Source organism: Dipteris shenzhenensis, chromosome 31, assembly GCF_047967505.1.
Source record: "Dipteris shenzhenensis isolate YYH24624 ecotype China chromosome 31, Dip_SZ_1.0, whole genome shotgun sequence".
Taxonomy (NCBI): Eukaryota; Viridiplantae; Streptophyta; class Polypodiopsida; order Gleicheniales; family Dipteridaceae; genus Dipteris; species Dipteris shenzhenensis.
In genome coordinates, this window is record NC_141626.1 from 44,384,480 (window position 1) to 44,404,210 (window position 19,731).

The 19,731-nt window shown below is 51.0% G+C and overlaps 1 protein-coding gene across 1 annotated transcript in view; it reads left to right on the top strand.

The window, feature by feature from the left end:
- LOC147881500 (uncharacterized) overlaps positions 1-19,731 on the top strand; it is a 237,949-nt gene that overhangs the window by 122,941 nt on the left and 95,277 nt on the right. The gene's annotated exons all lie outside the window — the stretch shown is intronic.

Sequence of the window (19,731 nt, forward strand, 5' to 3'; positions counted from 1 at the left end):
AGATCTGCCGAAAGCGATTAGTCTACGGCTACAGGTTTTTCTTCCAGATTTGATTCATGACACGCAGACAGGGTTTGTGCATGGCAGAAGTATTTTCGATAATATTTTCTCATTTTGGGAGGCCTCAGAATGGGGGCCATGCAGAGCCGCCAGAGGTTGGCCATTGGATTAGAGGAGTATCCTCTCTCTACAGATCAGCCCATAGCCATGTGCTTATTGGGGGGGTAAGAGGGGACATGTTTCAGATCTCTAGATCAGTCCACCAAGGTTGTCCTCTTGCCCCTTTTCTTTTTCTGTTTGTGGCGGAAGCTATGAGTATCTACCTTAGATCTCAAGCTGATATTTATGGGCTGAGGCTTCCTCTCCGCTAGGAAGAAGAGCTCCTGGATGTGAGTTGGCAGATAACACGGCTGTTTTTTTGGATGCCTCCCCTAGGACCCTCACTTCCTTCCGGACAGCCTTGGATTTATTTTGCACGGCTGCAGGTGCACACATTAATTAGCATAAATCCAATGGTTTTTGGATTTGCAATGATGACACCCCGGATTGGGGTAATGATATTGGTTTCACTTGGGTACAGAGGGGTGTCTCCGTCAGATATTTGGGTTGCCAGGTTGGGGTGGTGTCTGAGGGGGGGGGTTTCTTAACACTTCCGGAAGTATTACCGGAGGCCTAGGGCCACTGGTGCGAGAAGCGAGTAAGACGTGCCATAAGTGTCACTGATGGTACGTAGGTGAGTGCTTGTCGATGGTGTCAACTATGTGCAAGCGGTAGATGGTGTCAACTATGTGCAAGCGGTACAAGTGCTGAAGTGATGTGAGCAAGAAGAAGACCAAAGCGGAACAACATCATGAAAGCCATCCCTCGACATGAACAGCAAGGAACTTCAACCACATGACACAGGTCCGTTGTACCAGGTGAAGGGAGAGGAGGGGAGGAGAACACAACGAAAAGAGATTTTAGAGTAGCGAGCAGAGATGGGAAGTAGCATAACTCATTAGAGAGCAAGATGACTGATACACTCCCCGAAGATACACACGAGGCGAGCTCTTGACTCTAGCCTCTCACTCCTTCACTCCCGCCTCTTGTCCCTGCCAGAATGTCCCTCTCCTTTCCCCTTTCCCCCTCTTCACCTTCTCCTCCTCTGCTCCACCCCCCGCCACCAATCTCCACACCTTCTTCCTATTGGTTGCCTTCTTGCACCCTTGGCCATCCTTAGCCATTCCACCGTTTGTGGGCCCTCTGTCCTTGATGGCTTCCGCAACACTCCAGCCTGTCCTGGGTCAGTGAATCCCGTGCTCCATGTGTTCTCCTGCGCTCCTGACACTAGTTGGTTGAGAGGGTTGGTGCACCACCTATGCCTCTTAACTGATGGACTGCTTCCCATGTGCACCAACAGGTGTATCCCGCGTACCATTGCGCCAATACTTCCCTCTGATTGACTTTGACCATGGTGAGTCGAGGTTGAGGTTTGGCACTCTTCAGTCATGTATTGCTTCCGTCATGTCCATGTCAAGTCCATGTCATGTCCAAGTCATGTCCATGTCAAGTCCAAGATGTGAACACATGTGAACACGCTGCGACTAGGTATGACCAAGGTCTAACAACTTGGCATGTTGCTGAGGTGACCATGACGTGACCCAAGTGTGACTCTTGGTGGGTCGCCATAAACTTTGAGTACAACAGATCCCCCGCCACTATCATTCACCGTCCCGGTGAATGACCTAGGATCTTGTGAGAGAAAGTTAGGTGTAAATTACAAATAAGAAAGTGACCTTGGGGTTGACATCCCAAAACTGAAAAGGAAGGGCGCATGGCCTTACAACTGTAAAACTGAAAAAAGAAACTGGCTCATGGCCATACAACTGTAAAACTGAAAAAAGAAACTGGCTCATGACCATACAACTCCAAACTCCTTATTTACATGAGAATCCAAATGTACAGAGTTCGCAAAAAGATATGCCGAACTAAAAGATCCAGGAGCTACTGCTTGCTGGATGAAAGTCAGGGAGGGGGAGGGGGTGGGTGTGGTGGGTGTGCTGAGGTTCCGGGGCTGGTCCTTGCCTCTTCCTCGACTGTGTCCATGAGGTTGTGGATGTCCTCATATTTGGATTTATACCTGTGGTAGCCAGACCTGTAATGTTCACATCGAGATTTGAGAGCAGCATTTTCATCTTGCAGCCCATGGAAGTTGTCCTGCAACTTGGAATGTGAAACTTGGAGATGGTCTTTTGCCTCGCGAATCTGCTTCATTTGACTCCGCACCACGTCCACCTGTTGATCCACAGTATGCTTATCGGCAGCCAGTGAGGTGTATCTGTCCTGTAGGGCGGCAAGCTCCCGCTGAATTTGAGCCTGTTGGGCTGAATGGTGGTCCTCCAAAACTTTCTTGGTGGCTGTCCACTCTGCCTCCTTTGCTACAAGACTTTGCTGAAACTCGTCGTGCTGAGTTTTCCACCCAGCTTCCCTTGCCTGTAGAATTGCTCCCCACTCCGTTTTTTTCATTTGCAATGTTGTATCCCATTCTTTATGCATGCTGGCTACCTGCTTCTCATGTTCCAAGCGGAGGTGTTGCTTCTGTGACAGAAGCTTGCAAACCTGACCCGTAGTATTAAAGAGGGAGGCACCCATCTGAATGAAGCTGTCATCTATAATGCGTTGAGCCATATGAAGGGACCTTTTAACCCATGCATACCTGTCCCGATAGGTCATGCGGTCAGCCATGTCAATAAGTTCGCCATATTCCTCGAAGGCCGCTTTCATCCCCTCTTGCTCTAGGTCCTCGAGAGCTGCCACTGGAGCCAGTGTGTTGATGTCTAGGTAACAGCTTGGAGCTTGGGATACCTTCTTGTTGGAAGCGATTGTCTCTTGCAAGGGAAGTGTGAAAATTTGGTCCAAGTCCTCCTCCTCCATGCAAACAGGAGACCGCTTCCGCTTTAATGCATACAGCAGCCGTTTGTGTTCCTGGCTCTGTTCCTCTATCTGGGCCTCATGGGTGAATAGATCTCCCGAGGAGGTTGCGAAGTAGGTATCCAACATATCATTTTGAGGAAGTGGAGGACAATCCGCTGGAAAAGGTATCTTACCCCCAGCAAAAATAACCTCGCCAGGTCGAGTTTCCAGTAAGTCCTGTCCAGCAGCCTCCATACTTGGTTCAGGGGTCAGTCGTCGAGACACCCGGGGTGGGGTCTTCGCATCACCAGTGGCTCCCAAAGTAAGATTCAAGTTCAATAACCTGTGTCGTTCTGATGCCTCTCCATCAAGAGATTCCAGGGCAGAGGTGCCTGCTGCCGTAACGGTGCCTGCTGCCGTACCTTCTGTGGAGGGATCCCCCTGAGTTGGGGGATTAATGTGCATATCTTTGCACCCTACTGACCCTGATGAGATGATCGGAGGGGAAATGGTCATGACTGCGGGTGAGGTAAGTGGTAATGTCCTGCCATGGTGGGTGAGACCTGAGGAGGGCAGGGGAGTGACCGGAAGAACATCATCAGGGAAATCACAATCTGCCTCGAAGGGGATGGATGGAGAGGCGACTCCTGCATGAGCAACTGATGGCAAAGCTCCAGAGGCTGGCCCAAGAGGGAATGGCTCAGAAACCTGTGCTACAGATGTGGGTGGAGCAAGAGTGGGAATGGAGACTGGAGATGCAGATGTGGAGGGAGCAAGAGTGGGAATGGGGACTGGAGATGCAGATGTGGGGGGAGCAAGAGTGGGAACGGGGACTGGAGAGGAAGAGAGGACAGAGACTGGTGCTGCAGAGGCCGAGGATGCTGGGGCCGCACGAAGGGCCAGTGGAGATGATCTCAAGTGGGGGATCATAGGAGCGGAGGGTGGGCGGTGAGGAGAGGATGAAGTATGTGAAGGTGGAGGAAAAAGTGCAGGCGTTGCAGCCCGCCACTGGTGCAAGAGGTAGGTGAGGTGAGGTCCACAAGTACATGTGTGTGTGCTTCGGCGTGTGCGATTTCGAACAGTGGCCCGGAATGTTGAATAAAAGAGGGATGCAAAATCATACTGAGTGATGGTGAAGAGAGCATTAAGAGCAGGACGGATACCTTTCGTGATGTAGTAATGCCCGGGTGCTGAATAGAAGCGAGTGAAGAAGTAGCGTGTGATCACTGCTTCTCTGCTTCCACCTTCCAAAACCTTTTTGCAATCATATCCCCTCCTGTTGGGTTTGCACTGTGAAAGGAATGACAGGAGATGTGGTGAATCGTCGGAAGGAGGCTGAATAGGGAGAGCAGGGAGCCCCATGTACTGTGAGACCAAATTGGGTGTGAGAAGCTTCCTGGAGCCCATGAACTCAAAAGTGTCTGTGACATAGTCGTAAGATCTGATGAATCCTGTACACAGTTCCACATCCACCGGAGGGAAGATGACCTTGTCGAACTCAGTTAGACTGAGGGTCTGGATCTCGGAAGATGACAATACGGAGGATAGTTTGAGGTTCGGATCCAGAAGAGGTTTAAACATAACCCGAACGTGGGAGAGGGGAGGGGTGGTTACCGAAGGGCTCTGTATCGCCGTTGGCCCACCCGACCCTTCTGAATGTGGTCTCCGTGCAGAGGGGGTGTAATCTGAGCCCCCATGGTCAGAAGAGGAGGCACTGGAGCTCTGGGAGTGGAAAAGAACCCCCCGCTGCTGTCTTGATTGCGGTGGCTCACCATCCGAGATGATAGTGATCTCCGGACCAAGATGGGAATGTATCGCTGATGAAGTCGGTCCTGCTGATGAAGTCGGCCCTACCGATGAAGTTGGCCTTGCTGATGAAAGTGGCTCTGCTGATGAAGTCGGCCTAGCTGATGTAGTCAGCCCTGCTGAGGCTGTAGGCAGGGGTGAGGTCATGTGCACTGCAGAGGCTGCTTGAGACGTCATGGCGGTATAGAAAGGAATGAAGAGCTTATCTCTGGGCAACCTTGGCTTATACTTAGACTTCTTCTCGAGCATGAAGAAGAATAAGAGGTAAAGTGTAAGCTAATGACGAAGCAGGAGAGGAAGCTGATGACGAAGCAGGAAGGTGAGTGATGACAAGGCAAGAAAGGAAGCAGGAAGGGAAGGGGGGCTGGTGACGAGGTAGGGGAGCTGCTGTCGAGGGCTTGAAGCAGGAAGGGAAGGGGAGCTGGTGACGAGGTAGGGGGGCTATTGTCGAGGCGTTGGCAAGCCCACTGAGATAGAACGAGAGAGTGGGGTAGGTGGTGACAAGAGGGGGAGCTGATGGTGATGAGAAGGGAAGCTGATGGAGAAGCACGAAAGTTAGAAAGGAAGCAGGAAAGGAAGGGGCGTGAATGACGAGGCAAGAAGGAAGCTGGCCAGATGATAATCGAGAAGGGGAGTCGATGAGGAGGTCTAGAGAGGAAGCTTGCGAGGTGCTAGTGAGGAGGGGAGCTGGCCAGGTGATAACGGGAAGGGGAGTTGATGACGAGGTCCAGAGAGGAAGCTGGCGAGGTGCTAGTGAGAAGGGGAGCTGGCCAGGTGATAACAAGAAGGGGGAAGGAGAATTGCGATGAAGGTAGGGCTGCAGAGAAGGCGTTGGAGGGAAGGCTGCAGGGTTTTGCAAGATGGCGATGGAGGGAGAGCTGTAAGGTGGCGATGGAGGGAGAGTTGTAGGGTGGCGATGGAGGGAGAGCCGTAGGGTGGCGATGGAGGGAGAGCCTGCAGGAGAAGGAGGGATGCAGGAGAAGGTGTTGGAGGGGAGGCTGCAGGCTGCAGCAGGAGGGTTGCGATGATAGTCTGCAGGAAATATGCGAGGGAGGGAGAAGGAGGGAGGCTGCAGGAGACTGCAGGAAATATGCGATGGAGGGAGAAGGAGGGAGGCTGCAGGAGACTGCACTGGAGGGAGAAGGAGGGAGGCTGCAGGAGAAGGAGGGAGGCGGCAGGAGAAGGAGGGAGGGGAGGCTGTTGCGATGACAGTCTACAGGAGATATGCGATGGAGGGAGAAGGAGGGAGGCTGCAGGAGAAAGCGTTGGAGGGAGGCTGCAGGAGAAGGAGGAGGCTGCAGCAGGAGGGACGATGCTGTAGGAGATATGCGATGGAGGGGGAAGGAGGGAGGCTGCAGGAGAAGCGTTGGAGGGAGGCTGCAGGAGAAGGAGGAGGCTGCAGCAGGAGGGTCGATGCTGTAGGAGATATGCGATGGAGGGGGAAGGAGGGAGGCTGCAGGAGAAGCGTTGGAGGGAGGCTGCAGGAGGAGGAGGAGGCTGCAGCAGGAGGGTCGATGCTGTAGGAGATATGCGATGGAGGGGGAAGGAGGGAGGCTGCAGGAGAAGCGTTGGAGGGAGGCTGCAGGAGGAGGAGGAGGCTGCAGCAGGAGGGTCGATGCTGTAGGAGATATGCGATGGAGGGGGAAGGAGGGAGGCTGCAGGAGAAGCGTTGGAGGGAGGCTGCAGGAGGAGGAGGAGGCTGCAGCAGGAGGGTCGATGCTGTAGGAGATATGCGATGGAGGGGGAAGGAGGGAGGCTGCAGGAGAAAGCGCTGGAGGGAGAAGGAGGGAGGCTGCAGGAGACTGCAGGAAATATGCGATGGAGGGAGAAGGAGGGAGGCTGCAGGAGAAAGCGCTGGAGGGAGAAGGAGGGAGGCTGCAGGAGAAGGAGGGAGGCGGCAGGAGGAGGAGGGAGGGGAGGCTGCGTATGATTTCGTAGGCTGCAGGAGAAGGAGGGAGGGGAGGCTGCGTATGATTTCGTTGTCTGGAGGGGGGGGGAAACAGCCATAAATATATAACGAAGAGATCCAACTTTAGAAAAGTAAGCCAAAATTAGCATGAGTGGGCTGCAAGATGCGGTGGAGGAGGTGGATGAGCTGATCCCAAGGATCCACGCTGAGTTTAGCCAGATGCTAAATATAGCAGTGGTTGGAATTAGGAGAGTTTAGCCAGATGCTAAATATAGCACTGGTTGGAATTGGGAGAGCTTAGCCAGATGCTAAATATAGCACTGGTTGGAATTGGGAGATAAAGGACAGACGCTGAATTTGGTGGCTAAATATAGCCTTGGTGGGAGGGGGTAGGTGAGAGAAAAAGCGGTGTGGGCAAGAGGAAATATTTGAATGAACACGGTGGGAAAATTGGAGTTTGAATTTTACTCTCTCTCTTGTATAGGATATTGGATCAGGGTGTTATAGAGGTGAATGAGGCTGAATGAGGCTGAAGGAGGGATGAACCAAGGGTGAACCAAGGATGAACAAGGGGTGACCTAGGAGTGAACATGGGTGACAGAGAGGTGAACAGGGGTGACCTAGGAGTGAACATGGGTGACAGAGAGGTGAACATGGGAATTGACATAGGAGTGAACAGGGGTGACCTGGAGGTGAACAGGGGTGACCTAGGAGTGAACATGGGTGACAAAAAGGTGAACATGGGGAGTTGACATAGGAGTGAACAGGGGTGACCTGGAGGTGAACAGGGGTGACCTGGGAGTGAACATGGGTGACAAAAAGGTGAACATGGGGAATTGACATAGGAGTGAACAGGGGTGACCTGGAGGTGAACAGGGGTGACCTAGGAGTGAACATGGGTGACAAAAAGGTGAACATGGGGAATTGACATAGGAGTGAACAGGGGTGACCTAGAGGTGAACAGGGGTGACCTAGGAGTGAACATGGGTGACCTAGGAGTGAACATGGGTGACAGAGAGGTGAACATGGGGAATTGACATAGGAGTGAAAAGGGGTGACCTGGAGGTGAACAGGGGTGACCTAGGAGTGAACATGGGTGACAGAGAGGTGAACATGGGGAGTTGACATAGGAGTGAACAGAGGTGACCTAGAGGTGAACAGGGGTGACCTAGGAGTGAACATGGGTGACAAAGAGGTGAACATGGGGAGTTGACATAGGAGTGAACAGGGGTGACCTAGGAGTGAACATGGGTGACAGAGAGGTGAACATGGGTGACAGAGAGGTGAACATGGGGAATTGACATAGGAGTGAACAGGGGTGACCTGGAGGTGAACAGGGGTGACCTAGGAGTGAACATGGGTGACAGAGAGGTGAACATGGGGAGTTGACATAGGAGTGAACAGGGGTGACCTAGAGGTGAACAGGGGTGACCTAGGAGTGAACATGGGTGACCTAGGAGTGAACATGGGTGACAGAGAGGTGAACATGGGGAATTGACATAGGAGTGAACAGGGGTGACCTGGAGGTGAACAGGGGTGACCTAGGAGTGAACATGGGTGACAGAGAGGTGAACATGGGGAGTTGACATAGGAGTGAACAGGGGTGACCTGGAGGTGAACAGGGGTGACCTAGGAGTGAACATGGGTGACAAAAAGGTGAACATGGGGAATTGACATAGGAGTGAACAGGGGTGACCTAGAGGTGAACAGGGGTGACCTAGGAGTGAACATGGGTGACCTAGGAGTGAACATGGGTGACAGAGAGGTGAACATGGGGAATTGACATAGGAGTGAACAGGGGTGACCTGGAGGTGAACAGGGGTGACCTAGGAGTGAACATGGGTGACAGAGAGGTGAACATGGGGAGTTGACATAGGAGTGAACAGGGGTGACCTAGAGGTGAACAGGGGTGACCTAGAGGTGAACAGGGGTGACCTGGAGGTGAACATGGGTGACAGAGAGGTGAACATGGGGAATTGACATAGGAGTGAACAGGGGTGACCTGGAGGTGAACAGGGGTGACCTAGGAGTGAACATGGGTGACAGAGAGGTGAACATGGGGAGTTGACATAGGAGTGAACAGGGGTGACCTAGAGGTGAACAGGGGTGACCTAGAGGTGAACAGGGGTGACCTGGAGGTGAACATGGGTGACAGAGAGGTGAACATGGGGAATTGACATAGGAGTGAACAGGGGTGACCTAGGAGTGAACATGGGTGACAGAGAGGTGAACATGGGGAGTTGACATAGGAGTGAATAGGGGTGACCTGGAGGTGAACAGGGGTGACCTAGGAGTGAACATGGGTGACAGAGAGGTGAACATGGGGAGTTGACATAGGAGTGAACAGGGGTGAATAAATAGAAATTCAACTAATAGGAATGGAAATCCTTATCCAAAGAGAGAGTCAATGTGGATGATACTTCTTTACCCGTGAGCCATTTACAGGTGCTGGTAACTTCTTGCCCTCCAAGGTGGCCAAATAAACCCCTCCACTAGGAATAATCCTTGTGATAAAGAAGGGCCTTGTCCAACCACTGACAAATTTGGGTTTATGTTTCAGGAACTTACTGGAATATAACAAGACTAAGCTGCCAACTTGGAATTCCCTCTTCCTGAGATTTCTGTCATGCCATGCCTTCTGCCTTCTTTGCCAGACTTCCTGAGCCAGGATCGCTTCACGACGATGTTCATCCAAGGCTTCAAGATCCCATAATCTCTCAAGTGTGCATGCCTCCAAGTCATCATCCATCTCTGCCATGACCCTAGTGGTCTTCATGTGGAACTCATAGGGCATAACCGCCTCCAAGCCGTAAACTAGCTGGAAGGGTGAATATCCAGTGCTAGCCTTGTATGCGGTTCTGTAAGCAAAAAGAGCAGCTGGTAGTAGAATATCCCAATCTGCCAAGGAATGAAGGCATAACCGAGCCACAATATGAGACATGGTCCGATTGGAGCTCTCGGCCAAACCATTGGCTCGAGGGTAGTATGAACTAGAGGTCTTGTGAACAATTTGCAGTTGGGTGATGAGGTCAGCGATGACGTCATTGAGAAAGTGGGTACCTCTGTCACTCATCAATTCCACAGGACATCCAAACCTAGAAATGATTTGATCATACAAGAATGAGGCCACAACTTGAGCAGTGCAGGTCTTCGCGGCCTTAGCCTCCACCCATTTAGTGCCATAATCAGTAGCAATCAGAGCATACTTGTTCCCTCTTCGAGTTGCAGGAGAGATGGGTCCAACAAAATCCAATCCCCATCTATAGAAGGGGGGTACAGGGCTGGATGGCTGAAGGGGAAGGTACTCCCGTCGGGTAGGCTTCGGCCCCCCTCTTTGACATGAGTCACAGCGGCGCACATAAGCATAGCAGTCTTGGAATAGCTTTGGCCACCACAACCCAGAGCGCATTATCTTTCTAGCAGTGGCCTCTGGTGCCATATGACCTCCCCCCATTCCTGAGTGAGCCTCCTGAAGGATGTCTTGTGTTTCATGAGGGAGCACACACCTCCTCAATATGTGGTCCTTCCCCAACTTGTACAGCTGACCCGCGATCAGTTTGAAAGGAGCAGCCTGAAGAATCTGCCTCCGCTTTTGTGCTGGAGTTAACCCTTTGGAGAACTCCCCTGTAGACAACAATTGTACAATGTTTGCATACCATGGGGGAAAGCTATCCACAGCAAACAAGCAGTCATCTTTTGGTACTGTGGCATCGACACGGAAGAGGCCCGCATCTGGAAGGTCATCATCAACTCCTATGGCTGCTTCACCTGAAGAGATCCTTGACAAGTGGTCTGCTGGTTGATGTAATCGGCCTGCTCTCACTAGGATGTCAAAGTCAAACTCTTGAAATAGAAGAATCCACCTACTCACTCTCCCCCCAAGCGTTGGTTTGTTCAGTAAGTACTTGAGAGCTTGATGATCAGTAATGATGATAAATTTACTGCCCAAGAGATAGTGCCGATACTTTGTCATGGCATAGACCATGCCCAAGCCTTCGCGTTCAGTGGTGCTATAGTTTCTTTCTGCTCCATTGAGTTGTCTGCTTGCAAAGTACACAGGCAGGTCGAGTTTGTGCTCTTCATCTGGTTGGGCCAATATCGCCCCAATGGCCAGCCCACTTGCATCTACATGCACATGAAAAATGATATCCCATTGAGGTTGCCGCAAGATGGGTGCCTTTACTAGACGATCCTTGAGGTTGTCAAACGCCAGTTGTTGAGGTGCCGACCAGTTGAAGGACTGCTCCTGCCGAAGGAGTTCCGTCAACGCCACCGCTATGTCGGCATAGGACCTGATGAATCTTCTATAATAACCCACATGTCCCAAAAAAGACTTGACTTCTCTGGGTGTGCGAGGAATAGGCAAGGTCAATATCACTTCCACCTTTGCTGGGTCTGTGGTCATTCCCTTAGCTGAGACGATGTGGCCAAGGAGGACCCCTCTCAAGGCGAGGAAGAAGCATTTGTCCGGATTCAAGCACAACCTAGCTTCTCTGCACTTATCAAAAACCCACCTCAACTTACTCATATGATCAGTCTGAATAGCAGGTTCGAGGTGAGAAGCATTCTTACCATTGAACACAGAGAAGTCATCCAAGAATACCTCAAGGAACTTTCCGATGTTCTCTTGGAAGAGTTTGGTGACAAGACGTTGAAACGTGGCCGGTGCATTGCTTAGACCAAAAGGCATCATCCGGTAAGCATAAGTTCCCCATTGGGTGACGAAGGTAGTCTTTAACTGATCTTGCTCTCGCACCCGAACCTGGTTATACCCACTGTATCCATCCATGAAGGAGTAGAGAGCATGACCAGCTACGGTTTCAAGCACCCTGTCAGTGAAGGGGAGAGGAAACCTATCCCGACGTGTGGCGGTATTCAAACTCCTATAGTCGACACAAACTCGGAGTTTTCCAGTCTCTCTTTTGGGTACCACTACGATGCCACTAAGCCATTCGGAGTAGTCAACAGGGTAGATCAACCCTACTTGCTCCATCTTTTGAATATCAGCATGGACAGCCTTGCCATAGTTAGGATTCATGCGATATGGTCCCCTGATCACCGGCTCTGCTTCCGGATATAGATCGATGCGATGTTCCATGAACTCAGTGGGTACTCCCTTTAAATCCTTATATGACCAGGCAAAGACATCAACATACTCTTGAAAAAAATCAGACAATGCAGCAAGGAGATAGTCATGTTCCCAGACCCAACTGGCTACCTTAAGATGTCGCGGTTGGTCTTCTATCCCTATGTTCAGATACCTCCAAAATCCCTGGCATGGTCAACCTGAGGTATGCTTCCTGATGCGGAGTTGTTCGGTTCTTCTACTCCCACTGCTGGGTGCGCAGGAGAATCATCTAGAGAAAAATTCCCCACTACTTCTTCCATCCAAGAGCTCGGATAGGACGGTTGGGTGTGTTCTGGAAATGGTTGAAATGTAGAGGCAACAGTTGGGCCCATTCTCTTCTTTCCTTTTTGTGCTTGCTTGAGCATTCCTCTATATGGTAGTCCAACCACCTCGTATGTAGTGTCATGAACCTCCTGTGTCGTTGGGGAGTCAGCTTCTGACATATATAAGTCGAGTAGAACAAGGTCCGCGACATCTTCTTCTCCCTGTATGCTGTGGGCTTGCCTTGAAGGTCTGAAGTTCCAGACTCCAGTGTGAATGTGGACGGCTCCTTCAAATTGTCCGGCCTCTTGACCCCTCCTAGGTTGGTCAGATTGCATAATGGATTCAATAACCCTTCCAAGAGTCATTTCCGGTACCTCCTGCCTTTGAGTGACATCAGTAAGTAGGTGATCATCCTCTTCTTCTGCAGATCCATGAGTGTATTCGCCAATACCATCATTGTGCTCAGCCAGCCTATGATCTATGTGGTCATCGTCTTCTTCCATAGATTCATAAGTGTTCTCTTCAGGTCCATCGTTATGCTCCGCTCGCTCATCATCTTCTTGCATAGGATCCTCTTCCTCCTCTGTTGTGACCCCATGGTCATTTTCTTGGTGTGAGGCATCCATGTCGTGTGCATCCATTGCTTCCATTGCTGCTTCATGGTCTTGTCTTTGAGTCACCCTGGTGGCCTCCTTACCACTTGGTCTGGTACTTGCGGACATCATTCGCTGATACATGTGGGGATTATTAAGAAGGCCAAAAGGCATCCGTTCATACATGAGATCAGCCAAACCAGGTGGGGAAGAGGCTTCCTGGCTCACCTCTTGCTCATTCCGTGAAGTACCAAAATGGGCTTCAGGATCCTCTTCTGGACACAACTCCACCATGTTGATGGCTAAGGATCCCAGGGCCCCCATCCAATCCAAGATGATAGCTTCTTCCTCATCTGGTCTAGCATGTTCCAACAAGTACGTCAAGCTCTCACCAACATCTCGTGCCGCTGTTACATCGGTTTCACCTTGGAAGGGTGAGTCCTCCACATAGGCCAACTCTTCTTCCTGGAGGGGCCAATCCCCAAGTGCCCATCGCTCCTCTTCCACCCCTTCTTCTTCTTCAAAATCCTCTTCCCCAAGTTCCACAGGTCGGTGGCGGGCCCTTCCACTAACCATGTCTATTTCTAAGGATGTGGATCCCAAAGGTAGTCGAACTTCATCACTTGACCAATCTTGAATAGCCTTTGCTGAGCGTAACCATGGTCTACCAAGAAGTAGAGGATAAGTCTGCTCACCCTCTGTCATATTAAGTACAACAAAATTGGACAGGAATGTAACTCCCCCAATCTTCATGTGAACACCTTTTACAGCCCCCATAGGCTTCACCTTGCGTTGATCCGCCATGCGTACTTGGAAATGTACGTCAGTTGTCAATTTCAAACCCAGTTGTTGAAGAGTGCCTCTCGGCATGATGTTTACTGCTGCCCCACCATCCAAGAAAACATCTTTCAGCTCCACCCCATTGATCTCCACTGCGAGCTTGGGACTTTGTTCACATGTGAGGGCAGCATAGGCTGAGCAATTGTCTAGTGTTACTCCATCTTGAACTGTTACTGTCTCTGGTGTGGGTCCGCCCTGAACAGATCCCCTTTGGCGCCCTCCTGGCATGCGATTCACAAATGCAATAGTCTGATGCTTGATATGTGGAGACAATTGACAGAGTTGTCGTAAGGTGATGTTGGGCCTAAAATCCATCAAGTCATCCATCAAAGAATAGGGCTGGACAGTAGCAGCAATCTTTTGTGCCTTCATCCGCCGAGCTTCTGGCCGAGGGTCGAAGCTTACGCGAGGGAGAGGAGGTGCCTCTGGATTCTCACTCTCCCATCACCCATTTCCCCTTTTCTTTGGCACTACTAGGCTTCACCCCTTTTTCCTTCTCTTGCTTCATTGTGCTTCCTGAGTGGAAGGTGGATGGGCCTGCCTGCGACTCTTCACGTTTTTGCCCTGAAGTTGTCACTTCTGTTGCAAACCTCACTATTTTGGACTTGCGAGAAGGAAACTGAGGTGTGACTCCTTCATCTTCAGAACTAGATTGAAGATCTTTGGTGACACTCCTGATCACCTCCTGATACCTTGAAGGCATAGATTGCTCACTTGGAGCTGAGGTAGTTTTAGAGCTATTGATAGGACTTGATGGCTGTGGGGCCCCTCGGGTCCTCTCTAATCCAGTTACAGGAGAGGACAAGGGCGATGTAGTCTTGTGCCCACTGTCCACCTTGGAGGAAGGAGGTGGGGATGCTCTTCTAGTGACTGAGCTGGTGTTAGTTGGTGATGAGGCCTCCGATATTGATGTTGAATCATCCTTACTACTGTCACCCTTCATTTGTGACCTAGTCACAGCTCCCAACATTGCACCAATCAAATGGGGTTTGTCACCCTCCCCCGCCACTACTACATCAACCATGTTGACTTGCGATGTTAATTCCCTTCTGCCATTGGGACAATCTCTGGTGTAGTGGTCATTTGTGTTGCACTGTGTACAAGAGGGTCCCCCAAATGGTTGTGTACAATCATCTTGGTAGTGGCCATACTCGCCACATCTATAGCACATGATGGGCCTGCGAAAGTTGGTACCTCTGCCTCCACGTCCACCTCGGAACCCACCCCGTCGACCGCGAACATAAGGGGGTCCATATCCACCCCCTGACATAGGTGGTTGATACTGTGCATAGTAGGGCGGAGGGTAGAAGTATGGAGCCCCAAATTCACTAGGAGTAGGAGCTTGGAGCAAAGGAGGATTAGGAGGATTAGGAAGTAGTGGAGGTGGAATGATAGGGTGGGTGGGTGGTTCAGGTGCCTTCACAGGGGCTGAAGCTAGGGGTACTGGCCCTGAAGTGGTCGGTGCAGCTTTGTTGATTGTAGCCACCAGTGGCTCCCCAATTGGATACTCCGGCAGAAGCTTCCTCAACCCCTTAAGATACCTGCACTCGGAGGCATCATGTCCGTGAATTTCACAAAATGTGCAAAAGGAGGTTGGGGTGGGTACCTTACGCTTCGATGGACATTCCCAGTAGCCATGGCCAGAACCCTTGCAGTCCGTGCACTAGAGACCACTTCTTATCTGAGCTTCAAAGGGTGACGGTCCATCCACTTTTGTTCTGTCTTTCAGACCTTCTTTGATTTCTTCTAATTCCTTGTGAGCCCTCTTCTCTCGGAAGTTGGGCGGTCTGAGCGGGTGTTGAGGCGAAACTTAACTGGGACCGTTCCATCTTCACCGCTTCCCTCAGAAATTCTTGTAGTGAGGCATGCTCAGGAAGTTTGTCAACCAGCCTTATAGCAATAGTGGAGGGTAAAGCCTTCAAAAACCACCCCTTCATGACGGCGTCATTGGGTGGCACCGACATCTTTGCCGCCAAGACCCTCATCCTTGTGTACATCTCAGAGATGCTCTCTCCAGGCTTCATGGTGTCAGTGGATAACTCTAGGACAATCATGTGTTCGAATTTTTCCAACTTGAAAGTGCGTAAGAATTCCTCCCTTAGGTCTGTCCACGTCTGGAAGTGGTCCGGAGGAAATTGACTGTACCATACATCCGCAGCATCCTCCAATGACGAGGGAAAGATGTGAAGGAACGCATGCTCATTCTCCACACCTTTAGCTCTACATGCTGTGAGGAACTTCCTCACATGAGCTTCCGCATCTTCATGGAGGTGGCCTTTGAACTTTTGAGTCTTCACGTGGACCTTGTTGAGTAGCTCGAGAAGTCTCGCTCTGTCTGGAGGACTGAGAACGGCCGTCCCCACCCGAGAGGTTGGAGAGGGGGCCATCCCCACCCGAGAGGTTGGAGAGGATGCAAGAGTTGGAGGGAGTCCCGATGGGGCTGTAATGAGTGTTGGTGCTCCCGAGGAGGAGACCACCCCGACAACCCCTCCTGTGGAGGACCACAATGGAGAAGTCACTACTGATGTAGTCATAGAGGAAGTGTACCCAGCTGGTAGGGCGTAAGTGGGGGGTCTCGGTGTTGCAGAGGGAAAGGGTGAGAACATGGAAGATGTGGGGGTGAAAGAGGATGGGAGAGCATTTGGGAAAGAGAGGGACGGAGTTGAAGTCATGGATGAGTAAGCAGAAGGGAAGGAAGAAGGTGATGGAAAAGGCAACACCGGTGTGGATGGAAAGGGAGATGAAACCATCATGGCAGGTAAAGGCATGGCCGGAGCAAAAGTACCCCCCAATGGAATAGATATAGAAGAGGGATTAGCTAGGAGCCCGGAGCTATGCGTAACAGATGAGGTAGCAGCTTGTCCACAAGAGGTTGAGGTGGGAGCAGATGGAGTCACCACTCCGGTAGAAGAGGTGGTTGATGAAGACATCGTTGCAGGAGGAGGAGAGGGGCTGCCTTGACCTTGATGAGTCCCTGAGGAGTCCTCGTCCTTAGTACCCTCTTCTTTCACCTGTTCTCCGCTTTGCACTTCTTCTTCTCCGGAGTCCGGATCTGACCACCAGGGTTCTTGTTGGTCCAAGTCAATGAGAGTGTCGATGAAGTTACTTGCTCTGGCTACTGCTCCAATGGGCTCACTTTGTGCTCGAGTTGAGGACTTCGCAAACTTTCGTCGCACGTAATGCTTCTTGTACCTAGTTTGGTCTGCCGGAAGTCTTTTCTCCACTCTCCTCAAGTACCTCCTAGTTCTCTCACTAGCTCCTTCAAATGTTTCAGAACTACTCGGCATAAGACCTCTCTCTAGGACCCTAGATCACCACTTCACTCGTGCTACTCAACACCAGCAGTGTCCCACCGTGATCGCCATAAACTGTCTGAGGGGGGGGGTTTCTTAACACTTCCGGAAGTATTACCGGAGGCCTAGGGCCACTGGTGCGAGAAGCGAGTAAGACGTGCCATAAGTGTCACTGATGGTACGTAGGTGAGTGCTTGTCGATGGTGTCAACTATGTGCAAGCGGTAGATGGTGTCAACTATGTGCAAGCGGTACAAGTGCTGAAGTGATGTGAGCAAGAAGAAGACCAAAGCGGAACAACATCATGAAAGCCATCCCTCGACATGAACAGCAAGGAACTTCAACCACATGACACAGGTCCGTTGTACCAGGTGAAGGGAGAGGAGGGGAGGAGAACACAACGAAAAGAGATTTTAGAGTAGCGAGCAGAGATGGAAAGTAGCATAACTCATTAGAGAGCAAGATGACTGATACACTCCCCGCTTGCCAGAATGTCCCTCTCCTTTCCCCTTTCCCCCTCTTCACCTTCTCCTCCTCTGCTCCACCCCCCGCTACCAATCTCCACACCTTCTTCCTATTGGTTGCCTTCTTGCACCCTTGGCCATCCTGAGCCATTCCACCGTTTGTGGGCCCTCTGTCCTTGATGGCTTCCGCAACACTCCAGCCTGTCCTGGGTCAGTGAATCCCGTGCTCCATGTGTTCTCCTGCGCTCCTGACACTAGTTGGTTGAGAGGGTTGGTGCACCACCTATGCCTCTTAACTGATGGACTGCTTCCCATGTGCACCAACAGGTGTATCCCGCGTACCATTGCGCCAATACTTCCCTCTGATTGACTTTGACCATGGTGAGTCGAGGTTGAGGTTTGGCACTCTTCAGTCATGTATTGCTTCCGTCATGTCCATGTCAAGTCCATGTCATGTCCAAGTCATGTCCATGTCAAGTCCAAGATGTGAACACATGTGAACACGCTGCGACTAGGTATGACCAAGGTCTAACAACTTGGCATGTTGCTGAGGTGACCATGACGTGACCCAAGTGTGACTCTTGGTGGGTCGCCATAAACTTTGAGTACAACAGGTGGGCATCTCTCCTTCACAACAGTTTGCTTCGATGTTGGAGAGCATCAGAAAGCTTCTTTTCTGGAGCTCAGCCAAACTTGACTTGGCATCCAGAGTGGTGGTGGTTAACCAGGTTCTTCTAGCCACAGCATGGTTTGTATGCTCTTGTTGGTGCCACTCTAGGGATTGTATCACTCAACTTAAGAGGCCCGTACGAAACTTTTTATGGAGTGGTCTAGACTTGCAGAAAATTTTTTGGCAGAGGCTCTTGAAATCCCACCGGAATAGAAAAATCACTCTCTTCTTTTGGCTTTCTATTCATGGTGGGATAGCAGTGAACCAATGGAGATCCAGGTTCGGGGCTGACCCTACTTGCCCTCGTTGCCTTTCTGCTTCGGAGACATTACAACACTACCTTTGGGATTGCAGACAGGCGAGAATCATATGGAAGGGGATTGCAAGACTTTTCAGCACTTTTGTTCGGCTCCCCTTCTATATGACCTAGGGATCAGTGGCTTGGCTCACTTTTTCAGGGCCCCAGGTTTTCTTTGAGAGACATGACTCCTCTTGGGCTCTTCACATCCGACGACACCTTGTGGAGTCGTACGAGCTCTCTAGAGGATGTTCCAGCCACTCTCTTCAGGGCTGCTCATTCCTCGGTTGACTTTCCATGGGAGGTTTTAGCTAGCATTGCAGCATGGCACATTTGGAGAGCCAGATGCACTGAGGCTATGGAGGGTTCTCAGGTTCACCCTTCTTAGGCCTTGGCCAGTACTTGGACAGATACGGTAAACACTGTGATGGCCATATGGGCGACCATGCAGGGATCCTCTCGAGCAGCCTCCTCCAGGCGAGTTACCTTTCTCAAGGATTGGAGAGACTTTCCCTTCTTTGCTGAGACTTCTACAGGGTTGAGTTGGCATTTTCAGCCTCAGCGTTGGTTTCTTTCTACCTCATTCTTCTGAGGTGTTTTTTATTACATGCTTAGCATGTTGTATTTCCGCACACAGCTTGCTCTAGCGAGTTTCTTTCTTTCTTAATAGAAGTCTCTTTTTTGCCAAAAAAAAAAAAGGAACTATCACGGAATACAAGATTAAGTGGAAGGATCGTGTTAAGGAGGATGCAACATGGGAGACATCACCTAACCTCCAGAGGACATTCTCGAGTTTTCTAGCGAACTTAGGAGTGAGTTCTTCGAGGAGGGGAAGTATGTCATGTGCACGGATTGGTGTACTAGGGTTCACAAGTTAGCTCAGGTAGCTTGGGGAGGCTTAGGGCGAGGCAGGCTTGATTCTCGGGTTGAGTGGCAAGGGTACGAACCAGTTAGAGGTCTTCGCTATTTTTGGCGCATTGGGCCCGAGTCTATATAAGGGGCCCAGAGGTTCAGTTCTCCAAGAGCCGATGGGAGCAAGTCTCGTTCCCAGGTGCTAGTTGAGTCGCGGACGTGCGCGTGCATCTTAGCGTAGCCCAAGGCCCAGCAGCAGATCCAAGGCCTCTAGGCGCCACCTGGTGGTATGGGACACCAGGCTGGTCAAGATTTGGTTGGGAGTTCGTGCCAGTAGCTCAGCTCATGGGATATCTCCTGATTCAGGATCGCATCCCGTAGGTGTCATGGTTGGGTGGTGAGCAGCTTGCTCAGATTCCTCACGTTTGGTGTGTTCTTGTGTTTGCTTGTAGGTCAGAGGTTTCAAGAGTGTTGGGGTCGTGTTACCTAACCTAACCTAAGATGGAAACACTAACTACCTACTGTTCTCCAGTGGGTACTAGTGAACAAGACTGACCGTCTGACTTGACCTAAGGCTTAGAGACTGACTGACTTATTTTGTGCCTGACTGTTGGACAAGGGCTCACAAAGGGGTCACAACATACAACAAAATCTCCTATTAGGGACCTATTACGAACTTGTCGATGTAGCCAGTGTGTCACATTGCACCCAAGTGGTGCAGGG